The sequence below is a fragment of the Erythranthe guttata genome, chromosome 6, assembly GCF_056151865.1.
Source record: "Erythranthe guttata isolate IM_541 chromosome 6, IM_541, whole genome shotgun sequence".
Lineage (NCBI taxonomy): Eukaryota > Viridiplantae > Streptophyta > Magnoliopsida > Lamiales > Phrymaceae > Erythranthe > Erythranthe guttata.
Window position 1 is genome coordinate 12,810,802 of NC_142538.1, and position 18,754 is coordinate 12,829,555.

General features: G+C 41.1%; 2 non-coding genes across 2 annotated transcripts; both read right to left on the reverse strand.

The window, feature by feature from the left end:
- Positions 1-622: 622 nt before the first annotated feature.
- LOC105962579 (uncharacterized) lies at positions 623-2,047 on the reverse strand. Its single transcript, XR_016031566.1, has 4 exons — positions 1,668-2,047; positions 1,194-1,347; positions 934-1,074; positions 623-804 (listed from the first exon to the last, which is right to left on the reverse strand). It is a non-coding gene; the product is annotated as an uncharacterized LOC105962579 (transcript).
- A 14,308-nt stretch (positions 2,048-16,355) lies between these two features.
- On the reverse strand, positions 16,356-18,268 carry LOC105962578 (uncharacterized). Its single transcript, XR_016031567.1, has 2 exons — positions 17,821-18,268; positions 16,356-17,744 (listed from the first exon to the last, which is right to left on the reverse strand). It is a non-coding gene; the product is annotated as an uncharacterized LOC105962578 (transcript).
- Positions 18,269-18,754: the final 486 nt, after the last annotated feature.

An 18,754-nucleotide genomic window follows, 5' to 3' on the forward strand; every position in this document is an offset into this window, starting at 1 on the left:
CGGGGGATTTTTCTAGACATCCCGATGTGGATCCTGATTACGAGGAGGAAGTGGCAAGCCAGAGCCTCCGCGAGGTGAGAGGTTGTTAGCATTGGCACGTTCTCTCCGAGTAGATTACTCAGGGACATCATGCTCGCCACGTGATCTTGTATGCTTTCCCACAGACGGCGCCATTATGATGATGCTATAAATTAAATAGATCACCTTAAGTAGTTAAGGTATAGGGACCTGGGAGAGCAAAGTGGATCACCGCTCACGTGCTAGATGGCCATGAGATACCTGCGAACCGAGAATACGTGAACTAAGCTGGGGGCTGATCCGGCGGAAACCCCTCCGACGCTCAAGTCAGACGTGCAGATTGTAGAAATAGTTGAAAGAATATGACTCGTCGTATTATTCAAATAATATGTCGTAAACTTTAATAAATGAATTATATCGTTACTTATACCTTAATTGAGATTGTTGGGCCAAATTCTTATTTGAAGCTGATTGGGCCTCGGTGATAGTGGTCTTCAATATTGGGTTCGTGACCCAGTAGGTAAATAAATTGTAAACTCATTGAGTTGGCCCAATTAGACATATCACACTGTTTGCCTTTTAAATTATAGATATAAACAATTGATTTTTAAACAATAAACAACTATTGCAGATGACCTTACATGAATTAATTATTTCAGAAAACAAATAAAACAATATATGATTTTGGATGCATGGTGAACTAATTGTAAGATGCAAATACAAACGTAACAACCAGCTGTACTATTAGCGTTCCTCCACCTCATTAATCTTCTTCATCATAACCCCCTATATCCAAAAAAAAAAATTAAATAAAATAAAAAAGCTAATTCCTAAAAATTGGTAATTAAAATAAATTTTCTAAAAGAATAATTTAATATATGTAAGACAAGTATTAAATTGTAATTAAATACAAACCTTTTGGGAACACTAAAATTGACTCCAACTTGAATTTCACCATGGTAACTACCATCTTTTAAAATAACCCTGTACTTATGAGTACCAAGTTCAGCCTTTCCATTCTCCACACCTAACTCAAGTAGCTCCTTCACATAGATCCTGCATTTAATTTATATATTCATTTTTTTTAACTAACTAATTTAATTAAATATCGATATATATACACATATAATTCGTAGAAAAAAAATAATAAATAGAAACCGGGGACTGGAATTTACGTGGTATGGCCAAGGTAGTCATCGCGAGTGAAAGTGTCGTGGTCCATAAGTCGAAGAAAGAGCCTGTATTTTCTTTGTTCATCGTCTCCCGCGTCTGCTGGGTATTGTGCCTTGAATTTGAACCGTTCATTCCACCCGGGGTTGCTACCTTGTCCTATATGTATGTACCAATTAGTTTATTGAAACAATTATATAAAACAATTGGGTTTAATTAATAGTGGTGGTTTATATAAAATTAAAATGAACGTGTACATGACGTGCAAAATTCGTTAATAGAATTAAATTGTTTGAACAAGATGTATGAATTTGAAAATTTTAACTTTGAATTATTGAACTCAGATATAGTTTCTACAAGTTTAATATTTCATAACAGAATTATTTGGAATTTTTGCATCGATCTCCAATAGAATTAATTGTTGAATATATAAAAATATGAAACACAAACGACGAAGAAGAAAGTTAAGGTAAGTTTACCATGAACTATTTTGCTGGTGTGCTCTTCATTTCCATACTGAATCACAACATATGGATCTACCTTACCTGCATGGACTAACAAATATATTATTACAACTTTAACCGATAAATTAAACCAACTGTGTTTTTCAATTTATAAATTACGATATATAGTGTTATAATTCTCACAAATAATTTATGATTAAACAACTTTTCACTCGGTGTCGGATTTTAAATTGATTCAGATCACTACATGCTATTCGTAACCGTAAATTAGGCGGTAGTTAAGTTAACGAAAGAGGAATCAAACTTAATAGTAATGGTGGAAATTTAATGAGATAACGAATAACAAAATGTTATGGATCTATAAGTGGAACGTGCGCGCAAATTTATCCAATTTATTCTTCATAACTATGACATCTCCAAACACTCATTCATTATATACGCACACCATGGAAAACATGTATATCTCTATCTATACACATACATAAATACGTACAAATGCGAAGAGATGCGTACGTACCAAATATGTCTGTTCTCAGAAGGCCATGAGCCCCAAGAAGTATCACTTCCATTGTTCCTACCGTCATCTCTCTCTCTCTCTCTCTCTCTCTCTCTCTCTCTCTCTCTCTCTCTCTCTCTCTCTCTCTCTCTCTCTCTCTCTCTCTCCCTCCTTGAAATGGAAGAAGATATATTTAATTTGCAGATATATTGCTTCTTTTCTCTCTCCTAGAGAAATGATATATCTATTTGAAGGGATGTGTGAGTATGCCAAAGTAATCAATCATGTGTTTATATAGAAGACATAAGCTTATTTGTGCAAGGAAAATTGCAGTTTCATCCTTAGGATATTGTTTATATGGGTTTAGCCCCAAATTGTTTAGCTGTACTTTTAAAAACTGACCACTTCAACTCCCTTAGAATATTTTATGCCGTCTCATCATTTTAAAGTTAGGGGACTGAAAGTAACATGAGTCAGGTTCTGTTGGACCAAATTGAAATTTGAGGCATTCGGATAAATTATTGTTTATGACGACAGACGACTGAGTGTTTCATATTTGTGATGCCACATTTTTATTAGATTCCATTGTCTTTGTCTTTACTTTTCAATTTGTATTTTATTAGTTAAACTGGGAGACTTTAAAATATATTTGATTGTTCAATTTAGGTTAGCTGGGTCAAACTTATATATATAGTTATTATATAAGCCTCCATTTTATAATCGTAAATTAAATGGCAACACGAAATAATATTATAATATCATAAATAAGATAACCATAATTAATTCAATTGAACTAATCAAGCCTATCAAACGAGTCAAGTCAACTGTAAATTACTTAAATCATATATGCTTGTAAAAGAACAGCGAAGAAAATATATCTAACTATTTTTGCTTTGATAAAATGGCTTGATCGATAAATCCAATTTCACAGTATAAATAAGATTTGGATTTTGGTAGCACTAATAATAACGATGTTGTTAAATACTTCAAGTTATATCAAAAATATGGTTATCGAATAAGAAAATATCGGCGTATCGTTTTACTCCGTGTATCGTATCGTATTATAAGATTTTGAATCAACTATTAAAATTAGTAAACTATATATATATATATATATATATATATATATATATATATATATATATATATATATATATATATATATATATATACATAATGAAAATACTATAAACATGTAAAAAAAGATTTTTAAAGTAAACCACTTATTCCCATATATCAAATTTCATTATTGCATCATAAAATAGGATAAAAGTCATAATTGCTCATAAAATAATATCAACAAAGTTTAAATTTGAATCCCTATTTTCTAAATACTAATTTATCACTCATAATCTTCAAGATCAATGTCACTTAAATCTTTTTCATCCACCAATTTCAAAAGAGTGTCGTCATCCTCATGTTCATCAATCTCTTCAACATCATCAACTCCAACTTTGGACTTTCTCTATTTTCTCTTATCAATATCAAACTTGGCGTCACTTGTACAAAATTTGCTTTTTACTACGAAATTTTTTGCTACGGTCAAATGCCGTAACAAAATGGGCTTTTTACTACGGAGCAATTTTGAAGTCGTAGTAACTATTAAAATTTACCGTAGCAAATAAGTATTTGGTACGGCCATTTACCGTAGCAAAGTTTTTGTTACGCCCGTATATACTACGGAATAAATTCGTAGCAAATGCGTAGCAAAAATCCAAGTCATAATTTCTATTTTTAATAAATTAATTATAGTTATTGTGACAAAAATACCCTTAATAATATATGGAATAAATAAATTCCCAAAATAATTGTTTACATTGCACGAACCATAAATTCCTCAATTCTCTCCACAAATCAATAAAATTAATTATGTACGTGAATTCCTCAATTCTCTCCTCAAAATATTTGTCCTCCTTCTCCCATAAATCTCTGCAAATGACTAACCATGTTTACGAATTGCAGTTTGTCTTCCTTAGCAAGATGTTTCATATTGTTTGCTGTTAATTTAGTTTTTGTTTGCAGTTTGGTGTTAATCATATATATTTAGGTCTTGTTGTTGGATTTTTACATTAATCTCGTACCCGCATCATGAGAGAACATCATTGGTCAGAAAAATGGTGCGAAATCGTAAATGCCTTTGTAAGTAAAATTATCGCATCCATTTCATATGTTTTTAGAAACTTTGATAACAATTTAATCGTCAATTTTAATGAGTTTCTTTGTTCCAGCGGAATCGATAGCAGGTACTATTTTCCTTCATTACTAAAGCATCGATGGGTCTTCCTCTGTTTGTTTGTTTTTCTTATTTTTTTTAATCATGCTTGTGGTCGGCATTTTATGTTTCTTGAGTTAAAATATCATGTTAGTGTTAATTTTCTCTGCAAATTGTTATAGTTCGTATTGTTTAACAAGTACTGCTAGTTGTTTTGAAATTTGATATACATTGGAATTGCAGTTTGTAGTTTCTAGTTTTTACTTTTCAAATTCTAGTTTTTAAATTTCTCAATTATTAGAGTGCAAAGTACAAAATGAGATTCCTCATATATTAGTCAATGTGGCAGTTTTCATTGTTAATTTTTTGCAATTTTTGTTTTTTGAGATGCAACTTTAATTTTACAATCTTAGTTTGCATTTGCATATAATGTTTACTATTTTCAAGTACCATTTTTGTTTGGCTAAATCATGTGTCGTTTACTTACATATGATGCTTTTATTTGCAGTTAGCAATTTGGAGGTCTTGTATGCACTTGTGTAAGTTGTTTGCTATTTGATATTTTCAATAACATTGTTCGAACATTCTTTAGTGTGAATTATTTTTCCTTTCTTGATCTTCCAATAGCCAAGCCAAAAAAAGAGAAAAAATCACTAAATGACTGTTCAACGTCATCGAAAAGGAAGAAAACGAATCAACTCAGTCTGCATTCGAGGCATCAGAACCACCAACAGTTATAGAAAGACAAATCAATTCCACTATATCGTTCTAATCTTGTTTTGTTATTCAACGTATTGCAGTTTGCAGTTCAACGTAACTTATTTATGTTGATAAAAGGAATTCATGTTGTACATTCACGTTGCAAATTCCAAGTTCAAAATTGCAAATAAAAATGTTTGTTTTCCAATTGCCTTTTGATATATTATTTTCCCAGACTAATACAAATTACAAATTTATTGTTGATATTTGAATGTTTGAAATTATTGTGGTGCAGTTTGATATTTGCTAAAATAACATAACATTAATAAATAAATGATGATGCTAAAGAGTAGCTCACCTAGGGTGGTGTAGAAAATGAGCTGGGAGAGCAAAACGGATCGGTAGCTTGATAACTTGATGATCCTGAGGTCCCTGCGAAAAGAGCACACGTGAACTAAGCCGGGGGTTGATCCGGCGGAAACCCCTCCGACGCTCAAGTCAGATGTACGGATCGTAGAGATAGCTGAGAGAATAATATTCGAGATTGATTGTGAATAATGAGAACGTACCTTTACAAATGAGTAAAACACCTATTTATATATCGGTGATTGGGTTGGACTTACTTTGTTGGGCCCAAGCCTTACTTTGAAGCTAATTGGGCTTTCGTGTAGTGGGCCTAATTAATAGATAATTTAGGTATATCATTAAGCCCCCCAACTCTCGATTCGAGACGGGGACTTGTGTAGAGGGATCCGGGTCGTGTCGAGAGTTAATTGCGTCGTGGATTGAATTGTTTCCGTTGGCGGTGAATTAATTCCCTAATTTAAATAAGGGATAATTATATTTATTTGGCAGGGAGGTATATATTTAAGGGTTTTAAATAATATACCAGGGCCAGATAAATAGACTCCTTCTGCGGTGGAAAGAATTAATCTTCAACTCTCGCGTAATAAATATGGGTATGTACTTTTAATTCTAGGTTTTCTTCTGTGCTATTCTTCTCTTGAGAGTTATTTTTTGTGGTAGAGTAGAATTTTTTTTTTTTTTTGCTTTTCGTCCGGATAAAAATATATCATGTCGAACCCGAGTAAGTCAAAGTCTTTGCTTATTAAACTTCGAGATCCGGTCGAGGGGGGCGAGAAAACGTTTGGTACGGTGGGTATGGAACGCGAGAAGCTAGTGCTCTCAGATGTGGAGGGTTGTACACATGTCGGATCTAGCAAGGGAGATGGTGATTTTCGTAGCGGCTCGGCTACGGGTGTCGGCTTGAATGAAGCCGGCCGATGTGAAGGTGGGAGTGGGCGCGTGCACCCCGAGGTGGTTGTTGAGCCGAGCTTTGGAGCGGAGCTGGCGGCTGGCACGAACGACGAGGGGAGGGGAGAGAGAAGAGGGCGCGTGCGCGCGTCTGGCCCAGTATCCGATAGACGCGCGCGCGCGTCGCATGTGGGGGAGCCGGCTGTCTGGGTTGCTGACGTAGGTCATGGGGGCGCGCGTCTGGAGAGACGCGCGCGCGTGCTCGGTGAGGGGGGTCTTTGTGACGCGCGCGCGCCATTGGCTGGAGGCGTTTGCGCGCGTGCGCGCGCGTCATTGGGGAGGGGTGGCGTAGCGCGTGAACGCGCCTCGATGGAAGGGGAGCGCGCGCGTGGCCGCGCGTCGTCTGAGGTGCCGGGCGCGGGTGGGAGAGCGTTCGGGCCTATTTTTGGGCTCGAATCTCATGATAGTGTCGGGCGAAGTGAAGAGCGCATCGATGTCGAAGATGGAGTGAGTAGGGGGAGTTTTGGGCGACGAGAAATCATTGAATCTTGGAGTGACGACGTAGAAACGGGTGGTGACGTTAATATTTTTCCCACTGATGATGTAGTGGGTTCCAGTGGACGTCGTAATAGGCATCAAGTCGTGGATTTTGGGAGTGGTAGCGATGAGTCTTCTCAAGCACTATTGGCGAGTGATCATGTTGTGTCAAGTAGTGAAGTTGAGCCGACGGATGAAGAGGGGGAGGAAGATGATATTCCGCCGGGTGATGTTGAGGTTCATAAGAGGAGGCAAAAGAAAAAGAAGCCAATTAATTTGGAGTTAGTTGATTTTGATAGTGTGTTGACGGAAGAGCATCTGCACTCTATTCGTCGTTTATCTGGAGCGCCAAGTAATGTTGAGTTGTTGTTGCCTCAGAAGGGCGACCGTTTGTATTCGCCACCCGATGGATTTCATACGGTGTTTTTGGGTTACTTGACGTGTACATCTCAAATTACACCGCATCCGACCTTGTTGAAGGTCTGCGAGGAATTCAAGATTGGGTATAGTCAGCTAACGCCCACTGCTGTTCTGATGTTCCAGGCGTTTCATTTTAGGGTGGTTCGAGTAGGTCTGTCTGTGTCTGTGAGTTTATTTAAGGCGTTATTTACGTTACATCGGCCCAATAAGATGCCTTTCTTTTGTTTTCATCCTCGCGTTCATTACCAATTCGTGAATAGTGTGAAGCAGTCTTTGGGGAAATGGAAGACCTATTTCTTTTACCTGAGGGCTCCCACTTTTGACGTTCCCGTAGTTTGGAATCCTACGTGTGAGAGTTTCACGATGACTGCAAATATGGCGAAGAGGATTGAGGAATCTGGGTTGTGTGATGTGGAATTTGATCCGAGGAGTTTGATACCGACGGTGAAGGGTCAGCATCGTATATCCTTTTGTTGCCTTGACTTGTGTTCCTCTTTTTTTTTTTTTTTTTGTTTGGTAGTGTATTTCCCATGTTTCTTATGTGTTTGTTATCTCTTGTAGATGGGGGTATCACCTTTGCGGCACTTCAAGCTAAGGCGAATGGGTCGTCGAAGAAGAAATCGAAGAAGGTTCCCTCTGTGTTGGGAGGTTCTTCAAATGGTTTGACTCGTGAGGATGTCCATGTGAAAAGTCCTCGAGTAGTCGCAGATGATCGTAGCAGTGCTGGTGAAGTGGAGGGGCGTCCACCGACGAGGGACCGTGGCAAGGGAAAGATGGTGGATACCGAGTATGTGGCTGTGCCTAAGCGTCCACGGGTTGACCCAGAGGAAACCTATGCTTTCCATGGTGGAGGAGGCAAACAATTGTTTACCTATGGTGTGAATCGCGATGGTAAGGAGTCGTATTGGGATGTGTCGAACCGTGATCTACCTATGTTGAGTACCGAGGGATTCGTTCGGGAGTATGATCGTGCTCGGATGTCTGGTAAGGGCCCTTGTCACATGTTGGAGTTAGCCGGTGGGGACATATGTCGGGTGAGTCCTTGTTTATTTAAAACTAGATTAAATGCCACTTCCCCTCTTCTTTGTGTAAATTTATTGTTTTTATTTTTTTATTTTTTAGTTGGTTGCGTATTGGAGGTATCTCATGGAGCATGGTAGGAGTGTGGAGGCTAGGGAGGAAGATGAAAAGGCTCGAAGTCAAGCGCGTGAGGATGAACTTCTAAGGCAGTTGGAGGTAGCGCGGGCCGATCTTGCTCTACGCTCGGAAGAGCTTGCTCGTCGGACAGAGGAGCTTGCTGAGAAGACAGAGGAGCTCGAGGTTATTCGAAGTGAAGCGAAGGCGTATAAGGATGATGTTCATAAGTTGAACGTATGCTACGACCAGCTCAAAGAGAAATATGAAGTTGAGAAGGCGACGGGGAAAAGGTTCCTGACGACATCAGGTGGTGTGGCCTATAGGGAGTCCATCGTGGAGGAAACCAAGGGTAGCTTCCGAGGTAGTGACGAGTGTACTGCTATGATTGAGGAGCATGCATTGGCTGTGGTTTATAAGCCATTAGTGCGCGCTTGACGCAAATATCTGCGCGATGCGGGTGGTATTAGCGAGAAAGTGATTCGTGGGATGGAAGCTGGCATATCCAATGAAGAGGAAGATGAGATAAATGCCAATGGGACTAGCACAGAGCTCGTGGATGATATGGTTGTGGATGATTCCACTGTGGGTGCATCTTCCGCTCGTGGTAGGAGAGTTTAGACTTATCGGTTAGGATAGTTAACTTACCCCCTTTATTTCTATTGCTATTATTTTTTTTTTTATGGATTTCGTCGTTTGTTTTTATCTTTGATGTAGATGGGTATGTCCACTACTATTTCGTTTGAGTTTCTTCCTTGTTTGACGTTGAAGTTTAATTTTACGATTTATTTATTTTGACATTGTCAAGAATTAATGCGTTGCTTATATGGATTTACATTAGCATATACGCGATGTACTTGAGGAGGGGATCAGTCTCCCAAGGTTTTTGTTAAGGGTCGTGCCCTTTGTTCGGACCGCTTGGGTCTTAAATATATTTGTCCGTGGCCACGTTTTAAAATTAATACCTCGTGAAACAAATAAAGGGACTTAGATAATCCAGCTGGCCAGGCTATATGGATTGTCTAAATCTCTCTAAGTGTTTATAGGGTGGTATTGAATTAGACTCATGATGAGATGTAATTTGTATCGATGTAAAGGGGCAGAGAGTATAATGAAAATCGTGATTTATTCGATGATAGCAAAGGAGAATTGTTACAAGCCTATGTGAGGCGAATTTAAATAAGTAGCTAATGCGATGGGCCTACATGAGGCGAAGGTAACTAATTATTATTAAAGCAAACAAATTGTCTTGATAAAAAAAATTTTTTTTGGAGTGATTGTGCTTCCTTTGTTCTTCTTCCACGTCTTCCTTGTACGCATTCGTTTTGCTGTTCTGATGGTTGGCTGAATTCCTTTGGCGTCTCTATGCCCTAACACGGGGATGGTTTTTCTTCCTCGCACTTTGAGTTATGAAATCAACTCGTGAGTGGCTATGATTTGTTGTATGATTGTGCCTGTTAGATGGAATGATTGTGTCACGTTAGTAAGAGTAAACGAGAGTATGCGTGTGTTGTAGTCTAGTGGAAGTGTTCTTACCCTTGGCGATGTGGTATGGGGTGGTTTCGCTCTTTGGGCCATTGATTGTAAAATATGCATCCTCTCGTAGTAGATTCGCAACCTGTAAGGAGACGATGGGATGTGATTATAAATTTCTGATGTTAATAACAATTACTAGCCCCCCAGCATAGGTGGGACGTTAACGCACCTTGTTATGTGGTGTCAGATTTCCAACCATGTAAAAGCAGTTTTACAAGACGAGTGATGTGGAAGGTCGTGGAGCCTGCATGGGTGACAATTCGTAAGTAACTTTCCTATAATATGGGTGATGATCTCGATTGATCTGAAGTAAGGTAGATGTATACCTTAAGCGTAGAACCGTTTGAGGTTCCCTATATTCCATATTCTGGGTATTGGGTGTCCGTCAATGTTCTCGAGGCGATATGCTCCAGTGTTGACCACTTTTGTGATTTTATATGGTCCTTCCCACTTTGGGTCGAGCTTACCAATGGGGTGAGAGGCTTCAGCTTTTCGGAGGACTAAATCTCCGACTTGAAAGGAGCGAGGGCGGACCTTAGAGTTATATGCCTTGGCCATGCGTGACTTGTACATCTGTTGCCGGATGTATGCGATCTCTCGTAGCTCATCTACAAGGTCTAGGTTTCCTCGCATAGCTTCTTCATTGGCTGCTGGATCATAATTTGTGATTCTCCAAGATGGTTCACCTATTTCCACGGGTGCGATAGCCTCCGTGCCGAAAGCTAGATTGAAAGGCGACTCTCCGGTTGCTGAGCGTGGGGTTGTGCGATAAGCCCATAGTGCGTTAGGCAACTCGTCCACCCACTTCCCTTTGGCACTTCCAAGCCTTGTCTTAAGGTGCTGGAGGATGGTGCGATTCGTGACCTCTGTTTGGCCGTTAGCCTGTGGATTTGCTACGGATGTGAAGAATTGTTTGATGTCCAAGCCGAGGCACCAATTCTTCACTTTGTCACCGCAAAATTGGGTTCCATTATCTGAGATAATGGAACGTGGGATTCCAAAGCGACAGACGATGTTCTTCCATAGGAATTGGATGACTTCTTCTTCTCGGATACGTGCTAAGGGTTCGGCCTCCACCCATTTGGTGAAGTAGTCCACTCCTACAATGAGGTATTTACGTCCTCCTGTGGCGGGCGGGAACGGTCCAACTAAATCAATCCCCCATTGGGCGAAAGGGATGGGGCTGTCAATTGGTTGCATTAATGCCGCTGGCATGTGAGTGATATTGGCATGCTCTTGGCAGGGCTTACACCTCCGGACTAATCTTTTCGCATCTTCATGCATCGTTGGCCAATAGTAGCCCTGCCTCAGTAGTTTTAGAGATAAGGTTCTCCCGCTCAAGTGATTGCCGCAGATGCCTTCGTGTACTTCTCTAAGTACATAATCCGCTGTGGTTGGGTCGAGGCACTTGAGATAGGGAAATGAGAAACCTCGTTTATACAGTTCTTCTCCCACTATAGTGAAGCGGGCGGCTCTTGTTTTTAACTTCCGTGCTTCAGTGGGATCCGTTGGGAGTTCCCCCTTCTTGAGATACTTCAGGATTGGAGTGAACCAGCATGGTTCATCCTCCTCGGTGTACTGTACTTCGGTGGGTGAAGTTATCTCTGGCTGAGGTGAGGTGAGGAGCGTCACCTTCCGACTTCCGATGCTAGCCATGGAGCTTCCAAGCCGAGCTAATTTGTCAGCGTGGACGTTATTGGAGCGGGGTACTTGTATTATCTCGTAGCTCTCGAATTTAGATAGGAGAGTGTGCGCGAGAGCTTAATATTTCGCCAGGGTGTCTTCTTTGGCCTCGTAAACTCCGAGTACTTGGTTAACGACGAGCTGAGAGTCGCTTTGGATTAGGAGCTTGCGGGCTCCAGCTGCTAGGGCGAGGCGGATTCCCGCTATCAGGGCTTCGTACTCAGCGACGTTGTTTGAGGCAGTGAATTCGAATCGTTGAGCATATTCGAACTCATCTCCATCAGGGTTCGTTAGGACGATACCCGCTCCCCCTCCTGTGGCGGTGGAAGATCCATCGACATTGACAGACCAAGTAGGTAGAGAAGTGCTCTCTTCTACTGAAGTCATTTCGACTAGAAAATCCGCCAATACTTGCGCTTTGATAGTAGGGCGGGGTTTGAATTCGACCCCATATTCGCTCAGCTCTATCGCCCACTTTGCTAATCGCCCGGATGTCTCAGGACTCCTTAGTATTTGCTTCAGAGGATAATTGGTGAGAACCACCACTTGATGTGACAGGAAGTAAGGTCGAAGCTTCCGAGCTGCGTTGATGAGGGCGAGAGCGAGTTTCTCCATGTTGGTGTAGCGTTGTTCGGCTCCTTGGAGGGCGCGACTTATGTAGTATATGGGTTGGTGGCCTTTTCCTCCATCTCGGATGAGGACTGCGCTAATAGCATCAGCCGAGGTAGCTAAGTAAAGCATGAGGATGTCTCCCGGTTGAGGTTTTGTAAGCAGGGGTGGTGATGCGAGATATGACTTTAACTCCGTGAAGGCCTTTTGACATGCCTCATCCCATTCGAACTTTTTTCCTCCCCTTAAAATCTTGAAAAAGGGGAGAGCCTTGTCCGCTGATCTTGAAATGAATCTGTTCAGGGATGCCAAACAGCCGTTGAGCTGTTGAACTTTCTTGATCGAGGTTGGTGGAGCCATGGAGGTGATTGCTTCGATTTTTGCGGGATTAGCTTCGATTCCCCGCTGCGAAATCATATAACCCAAAAATTTGCCTCCCCGAACTCCGAATAAACATTTGAGGGGGTTGAGCTTCATCTTATATTTTCGCAAGGTGGCGAAACACTGATCCAGATCAGTTAGGTGGTCCGAGACCTTGACGCTTTTGACGAGCATGTCGTCGATGTACACCTCCATATTTTTACCAATCTGATCTGCGAACATTTTGTTCACTAGACGCTGGTAGGTGGCTCCCGCGTTTTTTAATCCGAAGGGCATGACTTGATAGCAGTAGATGCCTTGATCAGGGATGAAACTAGCCCTCTCTTGATCTTCTGGCGCAAGTAAGATCTGGATGTACCCTTGGTATGCATCGAGGAAGCTGAGGAGCTCGCATCCCGAGGTCGAATCGATGAGTTGATCGATTCTAGGTAGAGGAAAAGGGTCCTTAGGACAAGCTTTGTTGAGGTCGGTGAAGTCTACACATAGTCTCCACTTGCCACCTGGCTTAGGAACGAGTACCACGTTTGACAACCATTCGGGATACTGAACTGGTCGTATGTGGCATGCTTCAAGGAGTTTTGCCACTTCCGCTTTGATATGCTTGTTGCGTTCGGGACCGAATGTCCGTTTTCTTTGTTTGACGGGCTTCAATCGTTTGTCGACGTTGAGCCGGTGCAGAGCTACCTGAGGAGGGATGCCCGATAAATCTTGGGCTTTCCATGCGAACACATCTCCATTGTGTCGTAGGAAGTTGATTAGCTGCTGCTCCGTTGTTGGATCTAAATCAGATCCTATTCGTATGAGCTTGGAGGTATCTTCGGGAGTGAGCTCTATGAGCTTAAGCTCTTCGACAGCGGCTAGCTTGATGGTGTCATCTGGCACACTGATGAGGATTTCTTTATTATCTTCAATGATCGCGTTGACCCACTTCCGTTTGTCGGATTTTTGAGTGTCGTCTCCTCTTCCGGGTGGTTTAAGCTTCTTGGAAGGTTCTCGTAGGGCCCTTGCATAGCATTCTCGGGCGAGACGTCTATCTCCAATTACTTTCCCCATTCCGTAGGGAGTGGGGAATTTCCACTTCTGATGGTAGGAGGAAGGTACTGATTTGAAGGTATGGATTGCTGGCCTCCCTAGGATGATGTTGTAGGGGGATGGCTTGTCGACGACAAGGAATTTGATTAGTTTGGTGATTCGACAAGGGTCTTCCCCTAAAGAGACGGGCAGCTCTACTTCTCCCATGGACAAAATGCCTTCTCCCGTGAATCCTTTCAGGGGTGTGGAGATGGGATTAAACCGGGCATTATCTATGCCCAGCTGCTTAAACGTGTGGAGGTACATTATGTCAGCTGAGCTTCCACCGTCCACTAATATCTTCTTGACCAAGAAGTTGGCCACCGTTGTTGTTACTACCAGCGCATCGACATGATCTTCATCTGGACCTTCAAGGTCGGAGGAGTTGAAGACTATGCTATGGTCAGGTCTTCGTATTTGATAAATGCGTGCGGATGGAGAAGCATGTTCTTGATTCATGCGTGCTGATCGAGCGAGGGTGCGTCTGGCATTTTGTGAATCGCCACCCGCTGGTCCTCCGGAGATAAAGGAGATGATTCCCCGGGTAGGTTGGTTATCGTTGTTATCTGGGTCACGTCGATGACCTCCATCCTCTCGCCTTTGCTGTTGATCTCGATTGTTATCTCGACGTCGAGGATCATCACGGCGCTTATTTCGCGGCTTATCAATGTATTCGCCTAAATGGCCCTGTTTGATCAGCCTTTCAATCGCCACCTTGAGTTGTGCACATTCCTCCGTAGTATGTCCTCTGTCCTTATGGAATCGACAATAACGATCCGACTTTTCTCGCTTGGCATTTGGTTGCATAGGACGTGGAGGCTCTGCTAAACCTTTCTGTTCTATCACGTGAAGGATTTCAGTGAGGCGAGCGTTTAGCGGAGTGAACTTGATATAGGAGGAGGAGGGTTGGCCTTGAGGTGGAAGTGGTGGGCGTCGGTCATCGCGCCTCCTATTGTCCTGACGGTCATCTTCCCTTTTCCTTTTAGGAGGAGCATGGGTAGAGGCTTCCTCTATCCGGACGTACTTTTCGGCTCGATTCAGCAACTCCTCTAGGTTGCCTGGGGGTCTTCCGGCGATAGATTCCTTGAATCTACCCGGTTTCAAGTTCTGCTGCATAATCCCGGAGAGCATGTCTTGCCCCACACTGGGAACTTTAGGACGGCTTCTACGAAACGCTTGATGTAGTTGCGGAGCGTTTCGTTGTCTCTCTGTACTACTGAGAAAAGATGAGCGGGGGTCTTGGCATATTGTTTGTTGATAGCGAATTGGTTGGTGAACCGGGTTGACAGCCGAGCGAAGGTGTCAATCGAACCTATGGGTAGAGAGTTGAACCAATTCATTGCCCTCTTGGAGAGAGTGGTACGGAACATTTTGCACATCGCAGCATCCGTCGGGCCATATAAATCCGCCATGGCACTGAATTTCTCTATATGTTCCTGTGGGTCGGTGGTTCCTTCAAATTGAGGTAACCCCGAGATTTTTACTCCTTGAGGTAATACCTCGTTGAGAATATCTATGGTGAAGGGACTGCATCTTGTTGGGAGAGGCATTCTCTCACCCATTTGATTATTTGGTTGGGAGAAAAGGTTTTGGCGAGACATTCGGCTGTTTACCTCGCCTTCTCCCTCATTAAAGAGAGGGACTCTTGGTGGTGACGCGTTCCCCCGTAGGGGTGAGCGCCGACGTTGTTGTCTGGGCTGTGCTCCTCTGTGATTAGTAGATAGCTGCACTCGGGACCGTGGGTCCGGCGTAGAGGAGGAGACACTTATTTAATTCTGGATTGGCGTTGGGGCCACAGGTGGCACTATAGGTGGAGCTTGCGCTGGTATCGCATTGGGAGCGTTTGCTCCCATCGTGGCGATATATTGAGTTACGGCCTCCGTGGCGGCGCGAGTTGAGGCTTCTGCTATCATGCGTTGGAGCGCGTCCTCGGTTATTTGAACCGTTCGAGGAGCGGGGAGTGGTGGATCGGCGAGTGGTGGGTCCCGAGGAGGGATCACCTGAACCTCACGAGGTGGATCTGCAGCACGTGTAGGAGCTGGCTCCGTGGCACGTGGAGGAAGTTGCTCCGCGGCGCGTGGAGGAGGTGGCATGCCAGATCCTCCACGGGCTGGGAGGTTATTTGCTGTGTCATTTTCTCTCCGAGCTGATGCCTCAGGAGGATCTTGTTGGCTACGTGATCTGGTTTGCATCGTTCCCACAGACGGCGCCAAAATGATGATGCTAAAGAGTAGCTCACCTAGGGTGGTGTAGAAAATGAGCTGGGAGAGCAAAACGGATCAGTAGCTTGATAACTTGATGATCCTGAGGTCCCTACGAAAAGAGCACACGTGAACTAAGCCGGGGGTTGATCCGGCGGAAACCCCTCCGACGCTCAAGTCAGATGTACGGATCGTAGAGATAGCTGAGAGAATAATATTCGAGATTGATTGTGAATAATGAGAACGTACCTTTACAAATGAGTAAAACACCTATTTATATATCGGTGATTGGGTTGGGCTTACTTATATCTTACATTTTCTTATAAGACATTTAATTCTTATATATATATATATATATATATATATATATATATATATATATATATATATATATATATATATATATATATATATATTGTAAAGAATTAAATGTCTTATAAGAAAATGTAAGATATAATACCTAATCATTGCTTGTGCTTGTGCATCTATATTTGGCTCGAGTCTCTTAATTACAACTTTCAAACCTTGTCGATCCTCATCGATATTAACGCAAGTGCTAGAATATTGAAGCATTTGGTTCAAAAAATATGTTGAAATATGTATATTAAAAAATTAATAAACATAAATGAATTGAACCAAATGGCAAGTATTTAAAATAAAATTTTAGATTACCTGCACCATGCAAATCTTGATCTAACATTTTGTACCACCTCTCGTCTATCACAACTCAATAAGTTTGCCAATCTTTAACTGTCTCTTTGATTGCCATTTTCGCCCTATCCATAGCTTCATAAGCAATTGGTAATGTGGCCTTTTTATCTTGATCTACCAGTTTTAGAACCTTCCCAAGTGGTTCCATTAATGAACAAACTTCTGGGGCTCTGCTCCAAAATTTGTTATTCAATATGATACTTGATATATTTTCAGCTTCACTCTGTCGTTTTCTAGTGTTGTTATAAGCTTCTCACTCAGGATTCGTACACATTCTCTTCAACTCCATAGAATGTCGAACAAGACTTTCAATAGCAATAAACACTGTTGCAAATCTTGTAATTCCTGGCCTTAACAACTCTCGATCTTTTGTGTACGACTTCATAAGATTCACTATTTTACCACTGTTGTAAATAAAACTTGTAATTTTTTGTGCCTTTTCTATGCATTTTTTTTATTTTGGACATCTTACCGACATCTTCTAACATGTGATCGATGCAATGTGCAGCGCAAGGATACCAAAATATATGTGGTCTTTCCAGCATCAACCTTTTTCCCAGCAGCTTTGTTCGAAGCTTCACTGTCTGTAACAACTTGTACAACATTCTGCTCTCCTATCTCATCAATGACTTTATTTATAAGAGAAAAAATAAAACATGAGTATGATATATCATTGATCGATCACAATATATCATAAAATTGATAATATGATGCTTATTTTTTGTACTCCACCCATCACACATGATTGTACAACCATATTCTGGCTATTTTGCATTCAAAGTGGATATATAACCGTCAATTTTAAAAAACTTCTTCATCTAGATTAGTACTACCGATTTGACGGCCAGAAGGACCCATAATTCCAGTCCCCACCTCAGCAATAGTATTTATCATAGATTGATAATAAGGCCCACTATCAGCATCATTAAATGGAATAGTATTAAATAAAAACAACTTTGAAATGGCCTTACCAACTTCTTTGATTTTTTTAAGAGCGAAAAATTGTTTGAGACTTTTTTGTTTTGACGGGAACATGAAAGGATCTACCCCACTTGAAGACTTCTTAGGTCCTTCTCTTACGCTGGAGCTACGAAATATTCCTCGTTTCGTACCAGATGTTTGACCTCGAGAAGTACCACCAGTATGCCCTAGAATTAAATAATACTAATTAATTGACATGTTTTACAAGTATAACAATATACTAGAATATAAAAGTTCATATACCGTCATCATATCGCATACGCTCATCTTCGTCGAAAGCTTGCTTTCGACTTTCTCTCATTGCATTCCGTAATTGTTTCTTCTCCATTTGTGATAGATATTCTTTATTTGCGTATCGGGAAACTTGTTCATCATCATTTTCGCTGCTACTATCAGTATCAATGTCATGAATGTGCCTACTTTCTTCTCTAATGGACATTATAGCCGTTTCTTTTCTTTTTTTCATTATTTCTCTGGCAGTTTTTCTTGAAGCTATTTTCGCAAAATTACCAAAATTTCTTTCGGAGCCTTTTTTACATGCAACTATTTCTCCAGATATATGAGTGATACGTTGTTTTAATTTGGTTATTCTTCCTGTAGTAACTACTTGACAGAATTTACCTTTGATTTTCTTTCGATTGTCACTAACCATATCGCCGAAATCCAAACCCTTATCAGATTTTGGACCCATTCTACATGATTGTGGAAAAAAAAATGAGTGCAATTAGAACCGAATATTAATTGATTATAAGTAATATATAAAATTATTCTTTCTTCATACTATCTATATTCTATATTAAATTATAAATTACGAAAACTATATGACTATATAAATATTAAAGGGTAAATTACACCCACACCCTTGAGGTACGCTTAAATAACTGTAAGGTCCATGTGGTATGGATGATTACACTCACCCCCCTGAAAGGTAGTTAAAAACTCTAACGAGATAATGCATTGGAGACATTATTCCGAGAGGGTTCTAACGAACTATTACTTTTAGCTAGTTGTGGAGATAACATAGAGTTATGGGGTGACATGGGGCATGTTTGTTTCTATTTCCAAATTGACTTTTCAGTTTTATACTATACATAAAACCGGGATGATGTTTGTTTGAGACTTTTCACTTGAAAATTCCTATTTTTCTTAAAACAATTTCCAATAGAAATACACTATT